This window comes from Rhinolophus sinicus, chromosome 3, assembly GCF_057876585.1.
Source record: "Rhinolophus sinicus isolate RSI-liver-muscle chromosome 3, RSI-T2T, whole genome shotgun sequence".
NCBI lineage: Eukaryota > Metazoa > Chordata > Mammalia > Chiroptera > Rhinolophidae > Rhinolophus > Rhinolophus sinicus.
The window spans coordinates 127,160,746-127,169,189 of record NC_142503.1 but is presented as its reverse complement, the minus strand read 5'-3'; the positions used below and the strand labels follow the sequence as shown (position 1 = coordinate 127,169,189).

Here is an 8,444-nt window from a genome sequence, read left to right as displayed (position 1 = left end):
CACAGGGTCCTGGAGGCCAAGCTCTGCTCTGAGCTCAGAGGAGGACAGAGTAGGGCAAGGAAAGAGTGAGCCTTGGTGAGAATGAGAGCTTCTCAAGGCTGTTCGCACCCTCAACTCTGCCAGCGTCCCTGGCTTGGGAGAGAATGTCCTGCTCAGGAGGGATTTCCCGTCCCCGGTGTGGGGTGGGGGTGATGCCCTTAAGCTGCAGCCCCACGCTGGGCGTCCAATGCACAGGGTGTTACCCCTTCCTCTGCCATGTAACACAGGGGAAGGAGGTAAGCAGTTCAAGCTGAGCCCCAGCACCCGAGAGACTCCCGTTTTCTCCTGATGGAGCTCAGCTTCAGCCCTGGCACAGGGCAGCCCTGGAGGTACAGGTGTGGGTAAGAAGGAGCTGGGGAACAGCTTCGCGCGGGGTTTGGGGGAGGTGGTGGGGGCATGGGGAAGAAGAGGAAGCAGAAAACTGCAGAATTGCTCCCTTGGCCATCTATGCATACAGCTGGTGTTGTGAATCATGCTCAATGAATATACAAGGAACCATCTCTACCCACTCAGCTAAGAGGCATTTATTAGGGTGCTGACACCACCTGCCCTCTCCCACACCCTCAGTGTGATTCTGGATTCGCTCGAGAAGACATTGTGGTTCCTGAAGTCAGGCTTTGTTCATGGTTTCCTTTATCCAGGGCAGGAAACTTGAGACTTTGGTGTAGGCCTGAGGAGATGTCCCATTTTTAGTTCCGTAGGAGATGATTCCCTGGATCACACGTTGGCACACGAGAGGGCCCCTGGAGTCTCCCTGCAGACAGACGGGGGGCGGGGATTGAGCAGCTCTCCTTCTAGTCCTGCCCTCTCTGCCATCCCAAGCCCCCTCTCAGAGAAGGCCACCTCGCGTGGCTGCCATGTGGGAGACCAGAGGGCAGCAGGCCACTGTGGGACCCTCAGCTTGGACATTGTCACAGCTTCACTTCACCCTAGGTGTCAGTTCCCTCTCCTCTCCCAGGTCCCGGATGCTCTTCCTCTACAGGTGCTGTGGGACTGTGGCTTGTCTACTGTGTAAGGACATGAAAGCAGGTGGCTGGGGTTGACACTTAGCATGGAGGACGAGCCTGTTATCCAGGGTGGGTGACAACTCTGCTCACGCAGGGAGCACAGTTGTATAAGCGCTGTGCCTCAGTGTGTGCCAGAGAATTACAGAATCATCCTCTGGAGGAGGACCATGTATAGATTGACCAGGGGCTCTTGGTTGGTTCTCAGAGGCCCTATTTCTCCCCAGCTCTGGCTGCTCTCCGTTGTCCTTCTGTGGAGAAAGATCACAGGCTGACGGGTGGAGAGTTCCCCACTCCTTGGGTCTCCACATCCCCATCCTTCCCCAAACAGCTCTCTCCCCAGATCCAAGTTAGCCACGCTCAATCTCACCTGAAAGGAAGCCTTTTCTGTCGGGTTCCCCACGCAGAGTTGAATGGCCGGGTCATAATAGTTTTGTAGGTAGCTTTCACACTCCCAATCCTCTTGCACAGTCAGCTCCACTTCCTGTAGAGTGTTTGCTAACGTGCCCATTGTGGTGACCTGTCCCCAGCTGGCCACACTGCACTTCTGCCTGGCCTCACCGAGACCTTGCCCCTGGGTAGGCGGATGGACTTCACAGCTTTAGTCAGCTTGATATTTTCCTTTAGCTGATGGGGAAGAGGCAAGACAGGCCAGGTCAGCCAGTGACACCATGGTCTGGACATGGGATAGGGCTGCACTGTCTTTCTTCCCCTCTGAGGTACTGGGACTGGTCAGGTGGCCAGGATGGGCAAGATAGGAGGAAGAGGTCACAGTGAGAGGAGAAACAGTCTGGACCAAGGAGAGCAATCACAGGAGGAGGTTTCCTTACATGCAGTAACATGATGTCATTGGAGATGTTCATCGGATTGTAGTCTGGGTGGGGGATGGCTTTTGTCACCTGGAAGACCTGCTGGGTCTTCTCCTGTTTCTTGATGTTGTGGGCTCCCCTGGTGACCCTGATGATCTGCACAGAGAGCAGAGTGGGAGTGTGGGGGGCACGGGGTCTCAGGACATACAGCCCATGAGTCATGAAGATAAGGTGACAGCTGAGGTGGGACAGGGCTGCAGTTTGGGGAAATCAAGGCAACAAGAGGGCCAGGAGCTGAGTGTCCTCTCTGCTTCTGAAGGACACTGAGGGTAGGGCTTCTGGGAGCTGTCTCTTGCCCTCAGGCAGTATCATGACATTGCCTGAGTTTGCATGTTTACCCTAATGCACACTTTCGTCCTCAACCATTGCTGGATTTGGCCCGTGTGGTCCCTCTCTTCTCAACTTGCTACTTGTTCTCACCTCTCACCAGCTTGCCTGTCTTATTTCTCAGCTTTTCATCTCCCATTCATTCTTTCAGATAGCTCCTGTGAAGAGCTTTTGTGGACTTGAGTTAGTAGGAGCCGGGGAGTTCACCTGGGCTGCAGCCCCTGGGGAAGGACAGGGGACCCTTTAGGGGTCTCGGGGAAGTGGAAGGTGTATGCTGGCTGCTGCCCCTCACCTTCCGCTGCAGTGAGCAGCCGTCAGAACAAAGTTCTCTCCCACAGGGAAACCTCCACACGTCTTCTTCCCTTTATCCACAAACTGAATGTAGGCCATGTAGGGGCGGGAGTGGGGCTTGGCCACATGTCCCCGATGATCTCCTCTGAAGGAAAAGTTTGTTGTGCTTCTGTGCACTCACTGAGGCCACCAGGAAGACATTGACTTAACTCTAAACTGCTGGGGACTTGGGAGCCTGGGCTGGCCTCGAACTCGGAGGGTCTCACGTTTCTCCTCTCAAAAGGGAAGAGCAGCGGGCTTTGTCTATGAGTTTTTCTCCACATTTAGTTGGAGGTGAGCATGACTGTCTTTGGGACAGCAAAGTCCAAGAGGCTCCTGAAAATTCGTCTCTGGACATTGCTTGGTTTCAATTGAGTTTCTGAGGTTCTGTGGTGCCTTGAAGTCCAGAACAATACTGCTATCTAGTGGCCAGACTTAAGTTTAGGGCTCTGGGTTTATGCCCAATAAGTGTTTATTGGCTGCATGAAGCCAACAATGGACCTCTTGAGGAGGTTTGGTAGGGGCAGTGCTGTGAGATTCTGGAAAGCAGAGAACATTGGAGTTGCCAAACTCAGTGGCCCATACTTGAAAGAGAGGAGCCGCTAAAGGCCTGGGAAGGAAAGCAGAATTGGAGAAAGGGAATGAGGGGCCTTGGGACTGAGCTAAGGCAAGAGCACTCTTCTGGGCACAGGGACCCCGTAACTCTGGGGTGTGCTGAGCTCTGGGCTTCCTTCCTAAGAAGACACTGAGGAGAGCACCTGTCTCATCCCAGACATGGAAGCCGGGACTGCTCTCCAGTTTTCCACCCTCAGCCAGGCAATTCTAGGAAAGTTCCCCTTTCCAGATGGCGAATGTAGGGCCTGGGGAGGAATAGAACCCGCTGGATTTTCTTGAGAACAGCCTTCTGCCCGGCCTTTTATGCTGGTAGCTTATCCAGCATCATGCTTGGGGGTCTGAGATGGGACAGGAGCTGGGGTTCAGAACATTCCTGGTGGATAGATGGTTCAGGGATGTGTAGAAGAGGAAGAGGTCTGCAACCTCTGTGGGAGCGAGAGTGGGGATTGTCACTCACCTGCCTCTGCCCTGGGGGACAGTAGAAAGGCCAGCAGAAGCAGGAGCAGGAACAGCCACATCTTCCCAGGAAAGCTGCCCAGATTGGATCGCTGGTGTTCCTCCGTGCTCTCTTTTAGCCCCTGGGAGAGGAAGGAGGTGCAGGTGGGCTCAGGGACCTCGAGTTCCTCTCTGGTTTTGTAGTGCTTCGTTCTAGAAGGCTCTCTATGAAAGCTTCCCCGCGCTCACACCTCCTGCCTGATGACGTTCTCTGTGTGGTTGTGTGAGAATTAAGCATAGACCACATCAGTACCCACAGCTGATGACTCAGAGCAGACATTGTGTTCTAGCCCAGAGCAGGAACCCAAGGGTCTGAGGTGGGACTGTAGGATGTGGTATTGACCAGTAGAGGTGCAGGAACCCTGACACCTGAGTCCCCAGTGATAGAACCACCAATGCCTTATTTCCATGCTACCAAGTCCATCTAGATAATTTCTTTTACAGATGTGTGTTTAGGCCCTTCTCTGTGCTACGATGAAACGTACTGGAGCTGTGTCTCCTTCCCTTACAGAGCTGGCCATCTGGTGGAGGAGACAGAAACATCAGTGACCAGAGTACTGTATGGGAAGGGCCATGGTGGAGGGATGCACAAGACAGTGAGAGAGCATGGACCTCATCTACTAAGACGATACAGCAGCTCATTCATCACCACAGCTTCCTTCCTAGGGACTGTTTTGTTAATTTCCTGTTAATCTCAGGTTTTCTTCTGTTAATTTAGGAATTAATCTGCTGTTAATTTGCAAAAGCTCAGAGCGATAGAGTCCATCTCTCTGTCAATATTTTTAACAAAAGTCCTGCACTTGATGTGTATTGGCCTAAAGTAATGAATCACTGTGGCCCTACAAGTTGAATCCACTGATTGACTTAAGCCTAGGTCATTCCTATTTTGGGTAGGCTGGGGTTGGTCTCACTCAAACCACTCGAACTAAGACTGGGAAAGGGCTGGTTTCCCAAAGGAAGTTCAGATTGCTAAACTGCCAATACCACGTGAAGTGGGAAACCATGCTGGGCAACCAAAGGCCAGTAATTGTCCTGTTAGTATTCTCTGTCCTCTGTCCAGAGAGCCACACTTCTGAAATCGCAGGCTTGACACATAATAGGTTCTCAGTTGATAAACAAATTATGCTGATGACCTCACTATACTGTAATGGACCTGTGTTTCTAAACATCCAAGCTCAATTCTGTTCAAAGAACAACTAAGTATCTCTGAGTGTTTAGATTCTGGTAATTTAAATTTCCATTTTTGCATTTTCTGTGCTTTACAATTTTTTCTATGAGGAATATTATGTATCAAAATGCATAATTTCAGTGTAAATGTTCTCCTTATCATAATCTACTTTTTTGAACTTAGCTTGCCTAGTACTAGACATTTTAAAAATAAAAATACTTCTCTGATTATAATGGCAATATAAGTTCATTAAGAAAATTTGGAGAGTAGAAAGGAAAAGTATCATTCATTTGCCTATCTCCCACCCATAGACTGTTACTATAAGAAGTGCATTTTAAATACATGGGATCATGTTATATGTACAATGCAATTTTCTTTTATCCTAAGTTAACCCTACAATGTACGCATATTCCCCATGCCCTTAATAATCTATTATTCAATACCACTATAGTCTCTCTTTACTAGTTATTAAAAAAAATGAACCTGGAATTAATTTCTATAATTTTATGGAAAATTAACAAAATAATTCAATCAAGAGAAAACAATGAAAATGATCTGGTTTCTGATTATTCATTGACAATCATCTTTAATATCTTGATCTAATGTATTTTACCCTTATTTATATCTTCATTTTAAAATTTAAAAGGGATTATGCTAAACGGAAGACTATGTTATGACCTTTATTAAAAATTGAGGTGAAATTCACGTAACATAAAATTAACTATTTGAAAGTGTACAATTAAGTGGCATTTAGTGCATGCAACTACCACCTCTCTCTAGTTTCAAAACTTTTCCATGACTCCATGAAAACATTTTGTCCATACCCATTGAGCTGTGGACCCATTAAGTTGTGGGTTAACTTGGGCACTGAATCACTTCCCAGTCTCCCTCTCCCACCCCCACCCCCAACCCTGGCAGCCACTAATCTTCTTTCTGTCTCTATGGATTTGCATATTCTGGATAGTTCATGTAAAATGAGTCATACAATGTGACCTGTTGTGTCTGGCTTCTTCACTTAGCATAATGATTTTGAGGTTCATCCAAGTTGTAGCATGTATCAGTATTTTTTCCTTTTTTTATGGCCAAACAGTATTCCATTGCATGTATATGGCACAATTTCTCCATTAATCGTTAATAAACATTTAGGGTGTTTGCACCTTTGGCTATTGTGACTAATGCTGCTATAAATATTTGTGAACAGACTTCTGTGTGGATGACATGTTTTCATTTCCCTTGGATACACCTGTATTCCTAGGAGGGAACTGCTGGGTCGTACGGTAATCCTGTGTTTAAGTTTTTGAGGAATCACTGAACTGTTTATTGCAGTGGTTGCACTATTTTATATTCTCACCAGGAATGTAAAGTGTTTCTATTTCCCCACAAACTTGTCAACACTTGTTATTTTTCATGTTTTGATTATAGCCATTCTAGTAGTTATGAAGTGGTATCTCATTGTGGTTTTGATTTACATTCTGTTAATGACTAATGAGATTTAACACATTTTTCTGTGTTTGCTGGTCATTTGTCTATCTTTTTTGGAGATATGTTGACCTATCTCACAATCCTCATTCCTATCCCCCGTCACTGTTTGGATTGATTCTTTGAGAGTTGGGCTGGGGCCCCCAACACAGCCACCTTGACATGCTAGGCTGAAAATGGAGAGGGTTGGGGAGTTCAGGGAAATTTTTCTTTAAACTGTAATGGCTAGTCAAATGCCCAAGGCTGTGTAGGAAAGTTCTCCCAAATCCAGAAGTAGAAATACCAATTTAAGGTAGAGGAAAGCTTACTGCGGTGACATGTGGAAAAGAGTGTGAAACAGGTAACTTCCCAATGAAAAATCTGGAGAAAGCCTCACTGGGGAGAATATATTTCTTCCTAGATGTGACTAAACGTCAGACTAAAAGATGGTGAAATCCATTTGTGACTTATAAATTTAAGCATCTGTGTCTAAATAAAAATTAATAATGAACATTATTAATAAACATGTGTATTAATAATAATAAACATCTGGAAAAGAAGATATGATTAGTTTGTTGAACAAATGTGAAAATAATATTTAACATCTCAATGATGGCTATGTATTGATCACTGACCGTAGATCCTCAGTCCACCCTCTGAGCTAGCTACTGATTTTCTTCCAATTCATAAATGAGAAAGCAAGACACTGAGAAGGTAAGGGACTTGTTCTATATAATTCAGCTCATCAGAATGGAGATTAGAATGCAGGGATGTGATTTCATAGTCTGTGATCTTATCCACAGATTTATAAACACCATCATTTCTTATTTTGTTCAAAGAATCTGGGGAAAAATTAAGTGGGTATTGAAGAATAAAAGTTTCTGTCTGTGACTCCAATGTGGGACTCTGGTTCTCTTAGAAGAGAAAGGCACCTCAGTGGCTACAATATTGTGACAGAAAAGGTCATTTGGATCACATTCTTCTGCTCTTATCCTTTATTCCCCTGCTGTTCTTCCTCAAAGTGCAGGAGAATGTCATGCCTGGTTCATGAGGGACAATTCCCTTGGGCCTTGGCCTCTCACTGAATCACATCTACTACTTATTGGAAGTGGGCAGGCCCATTCCTTGTAGGCAATGACAATGGCACAATCACATGACATTGCCACACTCGCACATGGCATTTGAGGCTGCCGCTGTCAGCCAGCTTCCCTGAGCCTGTTCATTCTCTTTAAGTTATACCTAAAATCAGAACCTAGAGGCATAAGGGGCCAAAACTTGGCCCTAGCTGATTTCGTTTGACCATGAGACTCAGCCGTGCTGTTGAGAAGATATTCCTGCTTCAGTTAAGGGTTATATCTGCATTGCTATCAGGAGGCTGGGATGATAGTCACATAATTTCTGGGGTGTTCACATCAAAAACAGTTTTGAGAGAGAGAGACCTGTCAGTGAAGGAGAACCTAGGTATGTGTTGAAGCGGTGAGGGTTGTTCTTCCACCTGGCCTGGGTAGTACAAGGATGGGGGAGAGAGGGCGGGGATGGGAGACAAAAACGTCTATAGGACAGATATACATCTGTGAGATTGGCAGAGTTTTGGCATCAACCAGAACACCCTTTGATTTTTCCTTGTTGCCTACACCAGTCGTTGCTCAGCCACCAAGAATAAACAAGGTCTGGATGTTGGATTGGGGGTAATTCAGTAAAACTCTGGAGTGTGTAAATGTCTGGTGTGATGAGTGGAAAGATGACTCTAGAGGAATGGGAGGAGAAGTGGGCTTGGGCAGGACAGTGTACCCGTCCCCACCGAGCTGGGGATCAGTGGAACAATGCAGGCCCAGAAAAGTCAGTTGCTGTTGACCGCTCTTCTGGGTGGGAGAGAATTGGAAAGTAGTGATGTTTTGGGTTGTGAAGTTGCATTTGATGTGACCTTAGATCACATTCAAGACCCCCCTCCCCAACTCCCTCACCGAAGGATCTTTATCTCCCCAGGAACTTTGCCCACCAAGGCCATTTCTTTTTCCTCAAAGCATTTTGTTTCCACAAGGCCTAAATTTCATACCTTCCCCTTCTGGAGCAAATGGGTTCTTTCTATTCCCATCTTGCTCAGGGGCTAGTGGTGTGCACTTTCTCACCATGTGTGTA

The 8,444-nt window shown here is 46.7% G+C and overlaps 1 long non-coding RNA gene across 1 annotated transcript; it reads right to left on the bottom strand.

Moving 5' to 3' along the window:
* Positions 1-579: 579 nt before the first annotated feature.
* Positions 580-3,831, bottom strand: LOC148758574 (uncharacterized). Its single transcript, XR_016020559.1, has 3 exons — positions 3,642-3,831; positions 1,414-1,670; positions 580-793 (listed from the first exon to the last, which is right to left on the bottom strand). It is a non-coding gene; the product is annotated as an uncharacterized LOC148758574 (long non-coding RNA).
* Between the last annotated feature and the right edge of the window lie 4,613 nt (positions 3,832-8,444).